Raw genomic sequence first — 15,345 nt, 5'->3', positions numbered from 1 at the left:
ACGCCTTGAATCGCTCATGGAAAGGCAGCATCAAAAGAAAGAGGAGAACATTTCGGCTGAAAACAGCGGCCATGGCCGACAAAGTAATGAAAATGGGATGAGTGTGGAAAACACCTGAAATAGAGGGCAAGGTCAAAGCACTAAACAGAGAAAAATAGAATCTAGAAGCAGTTAAATTTCAGCTTCAATTCAACAAAAAAGTCCTCAAGGGAGAAGGAAGCAAGGAACTCTTTCAGGTAACAACAATAAAACACACCGTCACCAGTGAAGAAAAGATCATTCACCTGAAATAAGTCGTGATGAAGAGTGTGTCGGGAATAACAGATATTGAGCTTGACTCCGGAGGATGAAGATGATGACCAACAGTATGTCACATTGAAAGAACCGGTCGCTAGAACTGTACAAGAGATGCAAGCAATGGTGCACATTGCCGCGACTAATGTGAGGATCCTGGAAATGTTCTGGTCAACCCACATCGCGTCTGGCCATACAGAGAGTTAATGGACCTACGAAGTCATCAATCCATCAGGTTATGGTATCTTGCAAGGCTTAATCAAAATTCAATTTTGAGACATCTGAATACTGATTGTTATGACAATCAAACTGGTCTTACAGACTAGAAAGTAGATACAAGCTACTTGTTATCATTCACACATTACTGAGAACTTCCTCATGGTAGGCTACACCCACGAGCATGTAGATCAGTGTTCAGCCAGTTCAGCAACAGGTTGAATCGGAAGGATGGAAGGACGATCGGTGAGCTGGAGGAAGTACATCCTGATCAAAAGGTGGATAACTTTGTTGTGATGTGGGACATCAAAGGGCTTGGACTTGCTGCAGATAAGGTCATTGCTTCCGATCTGCATGACAACTATGATGTAACATGCTTGACTATGACTAAAACGCTGTGACACGTCTGGTCAGATATACATGGCCAGGAATTTATTGTTATGTCATTCATGCCTCTGTTCATGAAAATTGTACACGGCATTGGTCCATTAAGTGTACCATATACTATATACCAAGTTATCTCCAAGGGTACCCAAAAGTATACACATTTTTTCTGTTGTTACGTGGGGCATTGTACTAAAGAAGAATGTCAATTTACGTGTTAGTATATATATATATATATATTCATTGGCACGTGTTGATTAGCTTCTGTCTGTCTTTTTGACGTGCATAGTGAACGATGAATGACACAAGGCTTATGCAGCTAGATGGAGCCCTCCAATGGTACCTGGATTGGAAACAGAAAATCTTACATCTAAGGAAATAAAGACAAGTTATACTTTGATCTGTGCTCCATGGCATTTGACTTCAAGCCGTATGTACACACCGTGACATACCAGTTTCCTGGGATGAGGTTAGTGCCCGCCCACCCCCATATGCCGTGAGGATGCTGGGCAGAAAGCAGTACCTCAAAGCTTTCCGGCTGCTGCTACAACACCCTGCCACCAAACAGCAACTTATCACTGCATGTAAGGAGGGCATCATTCATGAGGTAAGCACAGAAAAACACAAAGAGGAGTTTTGTCAAGTAGACAAGTTCAGGAGAGTGTAAGTAGTCTCAATGATAATGTTGATGTTACTCATGTAAGGTACGAGCAAACATATGAACCAACCCATGTCCCAGATGGGCATGACACCAGAAATATTCTGCATCATTGCTATACAAGACATATATTTCTGAGAATTGTGTAGCTTGGTCTTCATGTGTATCATACCAATGTTTATATTGTAGCATCAAATGTAAAAAAACTTTTTCATTGATTCTTATTACAGCCTGATGACATTGATGATGAGTCCTGTCGGGGCTACAGGATGTTGTGATTCAAAAATTTGAGTTGATACAAGTTCCGCATCCATAAGACTTGGCAACACTGGTAATAAGGAATGTTTCGTGCATTTCATCAGTTTAGCACAAGTGAGAGCTTCAATCAACAATCTGATGTCTACTGCAGGGTAAGATATCATGCCCTTTATTACATCAATTTATTACAACAAGGGTTTTTGCGGGCCTGTTAGATACGAGGTACCGTGTGAGAATGTCCCCTTTCAACTATTAAACGACACTGCAATGAGTTATGTTGCAGGAAAATCCCGCATGCACTCATAAAGCCCTATAAGAATTGCAACAACAAGATTGCCAAACTGTATGTTTCCGTTTGGGCCCAATGGAAGATCCAAGGTAACAACAAGTAAGATATGTCTTTTCCGGATGTACACAGAAAGTTGGTTAAACACTCAATCGTGGGGGCTGTTTGTTTGTACCGACCAGGCGTACTTATTCAGATCCTCCTTCAGTTTGCTGAGGGCAGGGGTGTTGGCAACAGGTAGGTGCGAAGGACCAGGTGTGCACATGTTTGTCTTATCCATTTGTATTTGAAACAATTATGAACATAAATGAAGTTTTTAGGGTCAAAGATGGTGTACTTACTAATCGGTGGTTAGCTGATCGTAATCTGATATGGTGGGTATGAGGAAGAAATACACGCCTGACTAAAGCATACTTTGTAAGTTCTAAGAGAAATGTAATAATTTACGCAAATGTCTTGATATGTGCTGAGTACATGGACCGTAAAACTATAAGGAAATTACGATGAATAATAAGTATTATGACTAAGGGCAATGACAACTTGCATGGACATGTCAGAGTCTCGTGACCAAATGACATAGGGCAGACAGAGAGGGCATCAAGGGAAATGTTGTCTCCTGTTAGTACAGTATTATTAATGGTTCAAGTGTAATGACCATGTTGGTGCGATGGTCTCACATTCATCTTTTGGACGCCAAAATGGAAGCATACACACAAGGTACGTGTCTGAAATATGACTAAATACTTGTACGTGTCGAAATAACGTTAAAGTCCATGGCTTTCATTGCTTACTTTAAGATCTCTGTTGGGAAAAGATCATAGCATTACAACACGCGTGATGGAAAAGGAGGTACATGTTCTTATATCGTAAATATATCAACATGACTACTTTTGTCCTCGAAGCATTTCTGTAGTATTTTTAATGACTACATGCTTTTAGACCGGGATGTCCCGCTGGTACCAGGGTTGTCATTGACCTGACATAGACAGAGAGGCCAATATTGGAACAGGAGTAGAGTAGAGTAAAGTAGAATAGAGTAAAGTACATCGGTGAAATAGTTCTTAGTTACGGTTGAAAGAAGTAAAAGTCTACTTTACTGTACACTCTTTCCAACTACGTTTGAGCCTGGTAGAGTAGTGACGTGTATATCTCAACAGTGTATTCGCCAGGATTTTTACAGCATACCACATTTACGATAATCGCATACGTCATTTAACTGTGGTAGGGGCCACTTAACTGTGGATAGCCGAAAATAATCTGCCCAACATGTCTCAAGTACTTTGTACACATTGGAACTGGGTATTCACGTGAATGTTTGCCATATACTTTGCAGATTTTCAAAACAATCATTGGCCGAATCTGTTAGGTGTCTGTGTCCATGGCTACATATTGAATTGCTCTCTATGTTGTTTCTCTTTACAGAGTGTAAAGAAGCTGATGCAAGTATGTTGAATCAAGCTTTCATCTATCGTCATATCTTGAACAATTTCGTTCGATTAGGTTTAAATGTATCACGTGTAAAGAAACTTAGTGAAATTATAATACCATTATTTACTGCTTTCAACATGGACTTCATTTTACCCAGGCAAATATTTACTCATTTTACAGGCATCGCGGCTAAGGTAGACAGACTGCATCTATCAGCCAATATGCACGGCCTGACACTGGTAATTCACTAACATATTTCAGATGACTGAAATGTCCATTTATTACGTGCTTACGCGACACTTTGGCTCATCCTTAGTTTTCAAAGTAACCTAAATGTTTCGCGATCTGTCCGCCTCGATTTTCCTACTGCATCCAAGCAACTGATTTCCCGGTAAGATTTGATGGTTCCTATATTCTGATGAGCGCTGTTGTGTTCCAAATTCGCCTCTATTTTGGGAGGGTCCCTGATAGTGCAAGTTAGGTTTGACATGCGAATGGCGTTGTCTTTGATGCATTGATATCTCATTGTATGCCTTGTACCTGTGCCTTGATCTTGAACAATGTTGTGAGCCGTACAAAGTCCGAATAAAAGGAATGTAAACTTGACACCTCACCTTGTTTGAGCCTTGGTTTATGGTGAGAGTTGAGAGAAATAGAGTAAGCCAAATCCTAACCACTAGTTTAGACCTGAGGTCGTCACATTCAAAGAGCGGGTTAGCCCGTAAAAGATCCTAACGCCGACCTTGACCTAAGACCTCTAAGTCTATTTGCCACACCATGGAATAATTGGAGTAAGCAGGTCCCTAGCAAGCTAGGCCCGCTTGATGTAATGATAGCTGACTAACAATATATTTCCTTACTTTGGCCTACCACAACTGACCTATACCCGACTGTGGGCGAGGATGTTATCTCGAGTGACCGATTAAGTGATATCTTCCCCTGTGATAAGTAAACACGCAGATGGCTAGAGCTAGGCCGACGGACGTCTTCTAAAACGATTCTTTGGCAGATAAAGACTGCTTGGTTTGAGAACCTGCGTAGGGAAAGCCTGTTTGTTTGAACTTCACTGCTACCATCCCCAGGCCTTGGCTCTAGTCAGATGCTCGGTAGTAATTGAAATAATAATTAGTTATGGTACGTTATCAGATCGTTGACTGCACAAACCCGAGGGTAGTAAGTTGACATGTCAATCAAAGACAGAATGGGGTCATACGGAACAAGTTCTTAAGACCTTTGTTAAACTTTGCCAATTCTTAAAGTAGTGTTAAGAATCTAGAAAAGATGTAAGTGTTAGAAGTACAGTAATCACTGAATGTGTGCTATACCAAGTGTTATCTTTGGACAAGTAATGATACCGGTTGTAACCTTGAAGACTTTCTCCTACGGTCCCAATGAATGACAGGGAGGCTGATTCGCATTTGCTATTCAGATTTGGCCAAGGGGAGGATCCCAAAATTAACAGAATAAAAGTTGAAACTTTAGAAACTTCGACAGTCAGGAAGGCCTGACTCCAGGACTACTACTAAACGACCGCGCAGAAGTGCGGCCCAGCAGAGACTTCGACCAGACACTTGGCTTCAGAGTAGTGCTGCCGCTATCTTTGTAATAGACGACTTTGATTGGAATAACGACATTGGACTGAACGCCATCCTTGCCATTGTCTTCTCTCAGCTTACGACAACCAGTAGCCGGCTCCGTAACATACATGACGACCAAAAAAGACGTTTGCAATTGACGTAATAAAGACTCTGTGACTTTTCCCTCAGACACGACAACTGGTGACCAGCCTTGTTTGTCCTCACCGTTTACACATGAATGTATTCACTCATACTGTTCAAAGTTCCAGTGGATAGTACGCTGCATGTGTGGCTATCTTGGCTAGGAACACTTGTGGAACCCTTGGCCAGTCACTGATACGATACAAATACGATTTAAACATCCAACACACCCATCTAACTAAGCTGAACCAGCCCCCACTGAGCCAGAGGCACAGTCCCCGAAGTCTGGGTTTCCAAGAGACTGGACAGCTGTAACAATAGACCTGACTAACAAACCCTGAGTAAGTTGGATGTTCTGCCAAAACAAAAGCCAAATAACTAAACATCGATGTCATCAGTGATGTGTCACGATTTGATCAGCCACCAATTGTGACGTTTCACTGTAGCTATATATTGTTTTGGGAACCTCCGTTTATGATCAGATGTTTATGATCAGATCTGTGCTGACTTCATTTCAGAAAGATATTGGCTTTGTCGACCAGAGCATGACACTTCTCTGACGGAGGTGTCCATCTGTTGATATGGTCTGCACCAGTATATTGCGTTGATTGATGTTCGCCTCATCTCACGAGCTTCTGTACAGGAAATTAAAAAAAAAAATAACCAAGATTAGTTGTGTAACAATTTTTCTTCTGCCAGTTAACGCGATAGATATGTCTTCAAGTAGGTCTGGCAATAGCTGGTATTTTATAGCCAACAGAGAAGTGGAGACAGTTGATACACATTGTCGATAAAAACTAAAAACGTCTTAGTGGTTTGGAAACACATTAAAACAATGTTAAACACAAATTAGATGTGTGATATATTTAACGAGTTTGAGAATATTGCAAAGTAGACCGATCCGGTCCGCCAACACGTAAACAACATAATCCATCACAGATGTTAGCCGCGGTCGGCCCCACACTCAATTTTCTTGAGACATTTTGTCAGGAAATGCAGTCGAAAAACGGGTGAATATCATTGACATAGTACAAGGCCCTGGATAGCATCAGAAACTAGAAGTTAACGTTCAGGACGAAACCTAAGGGTATGGACGTATTGGTTGCGAGACACATTCCAAACGCTGCCTTACACAAAATGGCGTGGATAAAGAATACGGCAGAATCAATCTACGTTCCTAACCAAAAATTCGAAAACATAGACACACGGGCTACCACAATCTTCTTAAGTATTCTTCCTACATAATGACAAAAATAAGAGGACTTTTTGCCAGGGAAATTGCCCTCTTAGTACTAGAGCACCCACCTCACGCCACAGCCCTTCTCCAACTGAAGCTGCGTGACTGTACGACGGGAAATACTCTACATATGCATCCGCCGTCAAACTAGCCAGCTGTATGGCAGCAAATAATTAATCGTGAACAGCTATATTGTTTCAACTATTAGGCACATATTATACCAAAGCAGAAATAATACCAGTGATCTAAAATCGAGCTCTAATTCGATGACTGCTTCCTGGAACTATTTTCTGGCGGCACTTGTGTACATCCTGTCTGGGGAGGGTATTCGGTGGCGAGGGATAGCGAGGCTCACGTAGGGTTTGTTCAACGAGTGGATTACTTCCGTTTTCCTACCTACAGCGCTAGTCTCTGTAACCCCCACCGTTCAGGGGAACTACAGATTCTTCTCTGGGTACTAATTCCGATTCCCATTTTGTTTTAAGGTTGATTTTGTACATATATAGTGTTCACGTACTTCTGCTCCGCCCCTTGTTGATTTCGAGCCATCTCCGACAGTTCTGAGACTCTGTGCATTTTCGCTATCCTCAACAGATCGTTCTTCCTCGGTTCAGTTTTAATCCTTGCTAGTGCCGGTCCGTTGTTTTCTTGTCGCGGCAGAGTGCGGGAGGGTTCTGGCGTGTGCCACCCCTGACGTGGTTTTTCTTTTAAATGTCCAGTAGCAGCTCTGATTCTGACAGTAGTACCCTCCCTTATGATGAAGTGGTAGTGTTTAACAGACCTCCTCCCATTCCAGCAAGGAGAAGGGCCCCTAGGCCAGCCCGCCCTCACCCAAATCCTTTCCAGGGCCCCAACTTAATGAACCCTTTCTTACCCAACGCTGCGGCCGGGCACAACCCGGCCAACTGGGTTGGGAACCCTTTCGGCTACACCTTGCCTTATGCTCCGGCTTACGGAGCGGCGCTTTATAACATGCAGCCGGGGGGCGCGTACCCCCTCCTTGGGGGAAACCAGTATGCTCAGCCGGGGGTGGGGCCCCTCAACCCCTTTGGTCAAGCTCAGGGGCATATCCCGGCCAACCCTAACGTGGCTCAGCCGCTAGGGGCGGCCTTCACAACCCGGCCGTTGCGGGAGCGCCCCCTCAACACAACGCCCCGGTCGCCGGAGTGGCAAATCCCTTCGCGGGTCTCGTCCAACCACAGGCTGCCGCACCCTTCGCGGGAATGCCCAACGCGGTCCCCGCGCCCGCGAATCAGGGAGGGGCGCCCTACCCCCCGAAACCGTTTTCGTTGACGGCGCGCTTTTCAGGCACATCAGATGTCCGCTGGGAAGAGTTTGAGCTGCTCTTTAATAACGATAGAACATACGGCATGTGGCCAGACTCATTGGCTAAGGCTACGTTGCTGCGTCATCTTTCCGGTACAGCGCTGTCAACGTATACCTCTGCAGACCCTGCAGTAAAGAATGGGACTTGCAATGACGTTTTAAACTACCTACGGGCCATTTTCCAGAGCCCCACTTCACCTGAGTATTATGAGGCTGAAATGAACTCCTTAAGGCAGGGACAGGCAGAGAGTTTCCAGAGTTTTAAAGTGAGAGTTAGAAACTTGGTAGAGAAGGCTTACCCGGCGACGGCTAACCACACGCGCGAGTCGTTCGGCAAACGGCTGTTCTTAGACGGCCTGCGCGACGCTAACTTGGCATTTGAGGTCAGAAAATTTTCTCCGACGGACCTCCACTCTGCGCGGACTCAAGTGGAATTATTCGCTACCCTTTCGGCACGCCCGAATAGCTCCCAGCTTTCGGGAACCACTAGCGCCACGGCGGACGGGCAGGACACTAATCTTCCGCGCATTCTCTCGGATCATAAGACTGACATGGCCAAGTTACAGAGACACCATGAAAAACAGGTCAATGAAATCTGTAACCGCGTTCAGGCTTATCTCAACACCGGCCCGCCTGCTATCCCACCGAGAAATGGTGGCTAACACTAACAGGGCTCCACCCGCTACCTATTCCTCCTCGGCCATTCCTCCCCCAGGGTACCGGTGCCACCGTTGTAACAGTTCTGAACACCTTATCATGAACTGCCCACAGCGAAACGCACCCAAAGGGGGAAACGGACAGAGGCTGACCTAAAACAGGGGGGTCCGTCAGCTTCCACGAATGAAACCCCCCCTCCCAAATCACCCCCCCCCCCCCAAAACATCATCGGGAAGCTTTCATTTCAAGGGCAAAATTTTTTATCATTCCATTGACATTCTTATCGACTCCGGAGCCGATGTTTCTATTATGTCTGAAGCATGTTTTAATCAAATTCATCCCACTTCGCACGTTTCGTATGAACCCTATATAGGACCAAAACTAGCCTCTGTAGCGGGTGGACAGCTCAGCGTTTTAGGCGCAGTCTCTCTCCATATCACATGTGATTCGGTTGAATTTCCCCCCAAATTCCTGGTCTGCCGTGACTCCAAGACGCCTGCGCTCGTCGGCACAGATTTCATATTGGCCCATAGTACTGATCTCTCTCTGCGCCTGCGTACTTTAACCCTCAGCCTCGCTGCGTCTGTCATTAGCATACCAGTTTTCCGGAAGTGCAGTTCGGGTGTCCGTCGCGTGGTGGCGCTTTCTTCATCCACCGTCCCAGGTCACACCGCCTCACTTCTTCCGGGTCATGTGAGGGGGAAGCCCCCTTTTCCAAATAACTCTTCGGGTTTTGTCGAACCTTCTCTCCCGTCTTTGAACAAATTTGGCCTCTTAGGCGAATGCATTACACATACTCCCACTAATCGTTCTACTTTCGTCTTTGTAGTAAATGAAAACGATGCACCTGTTTCCATCCCAGCAGGCACTACTCTGGGACTTAAACATTCTTTTGATTCTTCTCCAGCTTCTAGTTCAGATTTTCCTATATCCGCGTACACACCCCTTCCGAGTTTCCACGTGACCCAACCAACTTGTGTAAACAATGGTGATGCACCGACGGAGGTTGAGGAGTCCACTGCCGACTTTCCAGTTTTTGTAAATAATGTTCAAACGCAGGATCCTTGTCAGCCTGTTAACAAATTGGAAGAACAAGAAGTTCGGGAAGAACTTGATACTCTGTTTGACCTCTCTTATGTAACCGACCCCGCCCAAAAGGCAGCTCTTCTTGATCTATTGGTAGAATTTTCTGATATAGTTTCACGTTCAGCTTATGACGTCACGACAACAGATGTTCTCACACATGACACTGACACCGGCAATGCTTCTCCTGTCTGATGGCCACCTCGTCGCACTTCACCACAGGCTAGGGCTACTATTAATGAAGAGATTGATAAATTGTTGTCTCTTGGGTTTATTTCCCCTTCCAATTCCCCATGGGGCGCCCCTATTGTTTTGGTTAATAAAAAGAATGGTTCTAAACGTCTTTGTATAGATTATCGAGGTCTAAACGCAGTAACTAAGAAGTCTTCTTGGCCACTTCCCCGAATTGACGATACTTTAGATTCCTTGTCAGGTTCTCAAATGTTTAGTACACTCGACCTTCGTTCGGGTTATCATCAAATTAAACTTGAACCGTCTGCCAGAGAGAAGACAGCATTTTGCACGTTTCGCGGATCCTACGAGTACAACTCGATGCCGTTCGGCCTTGCCACGGCGCCTAGCAGTTTTGCCCGCTTAATGGAGACGGTTTTGCGCGGTTTACAACCGAATACATGTTTAGCCTACTTAGATGACGTTATCGTACATTCCAGGCATGGCCTGTCCGATCACCTGTTAGGACTTAGAGCCGTGTTTCAACGGGTCCGGGATGCTAACCTAAGTCTGAACCCTGAGAAGTGTAAATTTCTGCAGTTGGAAGTAGAGTTTCTAGGGCACGTTATTTCGGGTCAGGGTGTCCGCACAGATCCAGCCAAAGTCCAAGCAGTAGCTAATTGGCCCGTTCCACAGACTGTGAAACATGTCCAACAATTCCTAGGCTTGGCAAACTACTACAGGCGCTTTATTCGTGATTTTTCCCTTATTGCCAAGCCTCTAACTGCTTTGACGCGTAAAAATGCTAAATTCGTTTGGTCCCAGGGGTGCGCAGACGCGTTCGAAACCCTCAAAACGGCTCTTACAACAGCCCCAGTACTGGGGTATCCAAATTTTGATCTCCCATTCATTGTAGATACGGATGCTTCGGATGCAGGGATAGGTGGTGTAATAAGTCAGGAGCAAGACGGTCTTGAGCGCGTCATTTTATATTATAGTCGATCGCTCTCTCCTGCGGAACAAAAGTACTGTGTTCATCGTCGCGAGATGCTCGCCGCTGTCGAAGTTATTACTAAACACGAATGCTATCTTTTGGGACCCCACCAATTCTTGTTAAGAACCGATAACACCGCCTTGAAATATCTTACTACTCTGAAAAACCCTCCCGGCCAGTTTTGTCGTTGGATCTTGCGGCTATGTCCCTACGATTTTCGCGCCGAACACCGACCAGGCGATAAACACACTACGAACGAGCGCCTCCGATCGCGAGCTCCACGCCGATGGAGAGGCTCGAGGACGACAACCAACTTACCGACTGCCATCATTTGTTACAGAATGACATCTGTCCTTACTGCAGGGCGAAGGTCGGTGGCGAACCAGCAGCTTGATCTGAATAGTAGTCACGGTTTAAACTAGTAGTTTGTCAGATATTACATATTAAACAGTAGCCCATATCTAGTCATAATGCAGGTCACTACCAATCTGTAAGTATAGTGTTTGATTTTTGTTTAAGTGGGAGGGGGTTGCACGTACCACTAGATGAGAGATCAAAGAATCAGGAATCCACCCTCCCTCCGCCGTAGTTTTCTCTTGTTAGTACCCCTAAGGAACGGCAGCACTTGATGTTCTTCCGTCTAAAGTACTCGGCGGGACTACGTCAAAACTGTCGATTTTTAGGCAGGAGTAGCCCCGGCACGAAATAATCTTGCTATCCCCCTTACCTACGTTTGTGGGTTGGCTATAGGGTGGGTATTCCCCGTTCCACACCTTTCCCGTTCGAGTCTACGAAGGTGGCCATCTGGGGTACCGTAACGCGACTTATGTCCCGTTTGATGGCAGAAACTGTAGGCATAGCCGTCTGCCCCGCAGATAATCCCGAGCCAAAGGACACGGAAAGAATTAACCTCCCTTAGAGAGATCCGTTCTCGTGGTAGGTGGTGCGTATAAAATACAGGATCATTCCTGTTCTTATCTCAAGGTCGTCGAATGTTGCGATGTCTGTGATGATGTGGCCTTTCACTCGAGTCTACACAGCAGTCGGTGGTTCTAGAGACCTTGTCCTAGGGCCTCCTTGAGGACCGTCAGAGGACAGACAACTTCTGGCAACCTTACATCTATACTTCCAGAACAGTTGCGAGTCTACAAATGCTCTCTTGCAAAGATGGCACTCATTTTTACCGCACGTGTTAGACAAGATCACTGAGACTATCAGAAAACTAGTTTCCTGGCAAGAGGAATAAATAGTCCTGACATATCTAGGCATGCCTGATAAATGGGGAGTGAGGCACGAGGTCCTTAAAAGGGAACCAACTTGATTGCTACAATCAAATACGACAAACAGGGAAGACAGAAAGAAACGACTGCTGTTCATGGGGAAACAAAATAACATTACTAGTAACAACACAGAAAGTGGCAAATCAACTGGAGAGAGAATTGCAAGAAACAGAGTTAACAACACAGGTGGATAGTAGATAAAGTGAGGCAGAGAACTGTGAAATTTGGGGTACAGTATTTCAAATTACTAAAACGGGCTTATCTCAGACCATTATTAAAGCTACTTTAGCCAAGGCAAAACATATTGTGGCAGCAGGGCAGGTTAGAAAGGCTTTCGTGGGACAAAAAAACGATTCGTAGCAAGCCAAACGTCTAAAATCCCACACTATGTCGAAGAAACAACAGGGGGGTTCCAGTGTGGCTGCATGGGATACAAAATCTAACACATTCTGTGCGCACACACTTGTGTCAGCCTTTCACTGCAACTACCTTTAAGTACCGAACAAAGTCTTCTTCGTTACACAACCTCTTGTTTATCCTCTTGCAGACGTTTCGGTGACTGTCTGTCACCTTCATCAGTACATAAATGAATTACTAACGTTATCAGTGCTATATGAACTATACATAGTGCAATACTCAGTTTTGTCGACAGGATAATTTCAGTGTGGGGCTAAAAGTCTAGGGCAGCGCCACGGTGGGGGTTTTATGCATTGTAGGGTACTCAGATGGCTTATTTTATCAGCTGTAGAACCATTGACCGAATCTGCTAGCTGTCTGTGTCCATTGCTATATACTGAATCGCTTTTTATTTTTTTTCTCCTTACAGAGTTCAAAGAGGCTGATTGAAGTATGTTGAATCGAACTTGAATTCTTATCATATCTGAAATACTTTTATAGGATTATGACTAAATGGATCATATGTAAACAAATTGGGGAAGTTAGAATGCTATTCTTTACTTTTGGAAACATAGATCCGAATTTTTTTTTTAAATAGGAATATCTCTACTCGTTTACAGGTATTCAGAACACCTTAAGAGACCTGAGATTAGCAGAGGCGTTTGACGTCCAGATGACCTTGGTAACACACTACGAGATTTTTGATAGAGAGATATGTCCATTTCTCAAGTGCTCAATTTGTTTTACCGGACCGAATTGCGTATAAATATTACTCTCCAAGCAGAGGTTAGGTTCCGGCTGCTTATTCTTAGTCGTTTTTATCGGGCTTTCTATTTTGTCATTTTTCTTGAAGTCCGCCAGCCAAAGGTTTTTAGACTTCAAGAAAAATGACACAATAGAAAGCCCGATAAAAACGACTAAAAATAACGTTAAAAAACAGCCGGAGCCTAACCTCTGCTTGGAGGGTATATAAATATGTCAAAATGAGTGATTTGTGTGGATGTTGTTCCTTTAAAGACATCTGCACCATATTGATTAAGCGATGCATGGCATTAAACATGGGTACACATATCAGTGCACGTAACGCAAAATTAGTGAGATGCAGATAGTGTACATAACGCCAACTTCAAGCTGCAGTACCACAACTTGTCGCCAGGATGCCCATCATCGAACTTGACCGTCGTTTTCCAAACCCCTAAATAACTACCGAATATAATGCAAAACGATCCACAGCGTCAAAAGTTATCTTGTACGCAAATACACACACACACAAACACACTCACCCCGCTGCACTCACGACAGAAAGCGCCAGCAGTACCATTTTCATACAAAAACTTGCTATACACAACCAACAATGCTCAAATACCAAATATCGAGACATTCCATCCACAGCTACCAAAGTTATTTGAGATTGACCTATATACTGGGTCACAAAAAATTTTCTAACCAAAACATGACCTTCTTGGCGAAGGTACAAATGGAAAATAGTACAAAAGAAGGACAGTTGACTTGGTCAGGCTCTTTGTAGAGTTATTTGCTTTCTTATATTGCTTAACCAATTCACGCCTGCAACGGCTGCTAATCCACTGCCTCAAATAAAAGAGTAGAGTACATTAGAGTAAATCCAGCCAGGTAGGAGTCAAACCTAACAAAACTATCACCAGCCCTCATTATCAGTACAGTTTTCATTCATTCATGTGTTTTTGTATTTGCAAAATTGTTCTTAAGGTTTTTCTTTTGCGCGAGTTAGCTAACACCAGGAACAAGAGCAAAAGGAACGAAACGTTATTTGTGGCCTTGACATCCAGCAAACCCATCTAACGAAGCTGAACCAGCCCCCACTGTACCAGAGGCACAGTCCCCGAAGTCTGGGTTTCCAAGAGGCTGGTCAACTGTAATAACAGACCTGGCTAACAAACCCTGAGTAAGCTGGATGTCCTGCCATTACCAATAGTTCTGCTCTGTGCTATGTTTGTCTCTGGGTGTACAGAAGAGTATTTACAGAAGAGTATTTACAGCCGCTGCTTTTGATCTCCTCAAGATGTTCATTTGTGACAGCATCCTCCTCTGGATATTGAGGTGATTTGCCATACTTCAGAGACCACCACACACGTGACATGCTGTACACCTCTGGGTTGATCTGTGAGAATGAGATACATACATTACTGCATAAGTTCAGCAGACGTGACCGTAGAACTAGAAACAGATGTTTGGCACAAGTAAAGATACAGGTTCGGCCTCCGGTACTTCAGTCCTTCTATATGATGCACATTTAAATAATCTCCAAGCCGATTATTAATAATTCAGTGAACACGAGTAGCGTGTGTGACCCGACCACGCCACCCAGGTCCTTTGTTCTCCGAAAAACGGACTTTCATTCGTAAAATTTCAAATAAAATATCGTCCACAGCCTACCAGTGCCACACCAAAGTTCCTGAAATATGTCAGAATATGTGCAGCAAATTCTAAGGCAGAAAAAATTAACCTATGATGTAATTTCCCATCTGTTACCTGAATTTTTGGTTACAAAAAGAACCTTTCAAAATCACGTATTAGATTTGACTCAAATACATGGAAAATTACTCATAAGACGTTTTATATTGTAAAATGAACCAAATTTGAGGCCTTTCTCCATTTTAGAAGCTTCATTTAATTTTTTTAAGCAGATTATTTCACTCGCAAATTTCAACCTTTTTTGTGTGCAAAAATTTAAAAATCACTTTAAAGTCACTTAGATGGAGATTTTGAACTCAAGAATGCAATATGATACTTAATTCCATTTTGGGCCACCTTGTTTGATCTTTTAAGTATGAAACTGCAAAAACTTTTTGAATCCCTTGCTAATATGGTAGCCACCAGAGTTAGGACAGTCGATGTTACATATTATGTATAACTTACAGGAAAATTAACCTATCAATGGCTAATATTGAGAGATACATGTGTTACTTTTCTAGTCCTG

This window comes from Branchiostoma floridae, chromosome 6 (genome assembly GCF_000003815.2).
Source record: "Branchiostoma floridae strain S238N-H82 chromosome 6, Bfl_VNyyK, whole genome shotgun sequence".
Classification (NCBI taxonomy): Eukaryota; Metazoa; Chordata; class Leptocardii; order Amphioxiformes; family Branchiostomatidae; genus Branchiostoma; species Branchiostoma floridae.
Note: the sequence above shows the minus strand (reverse complement) of the source record.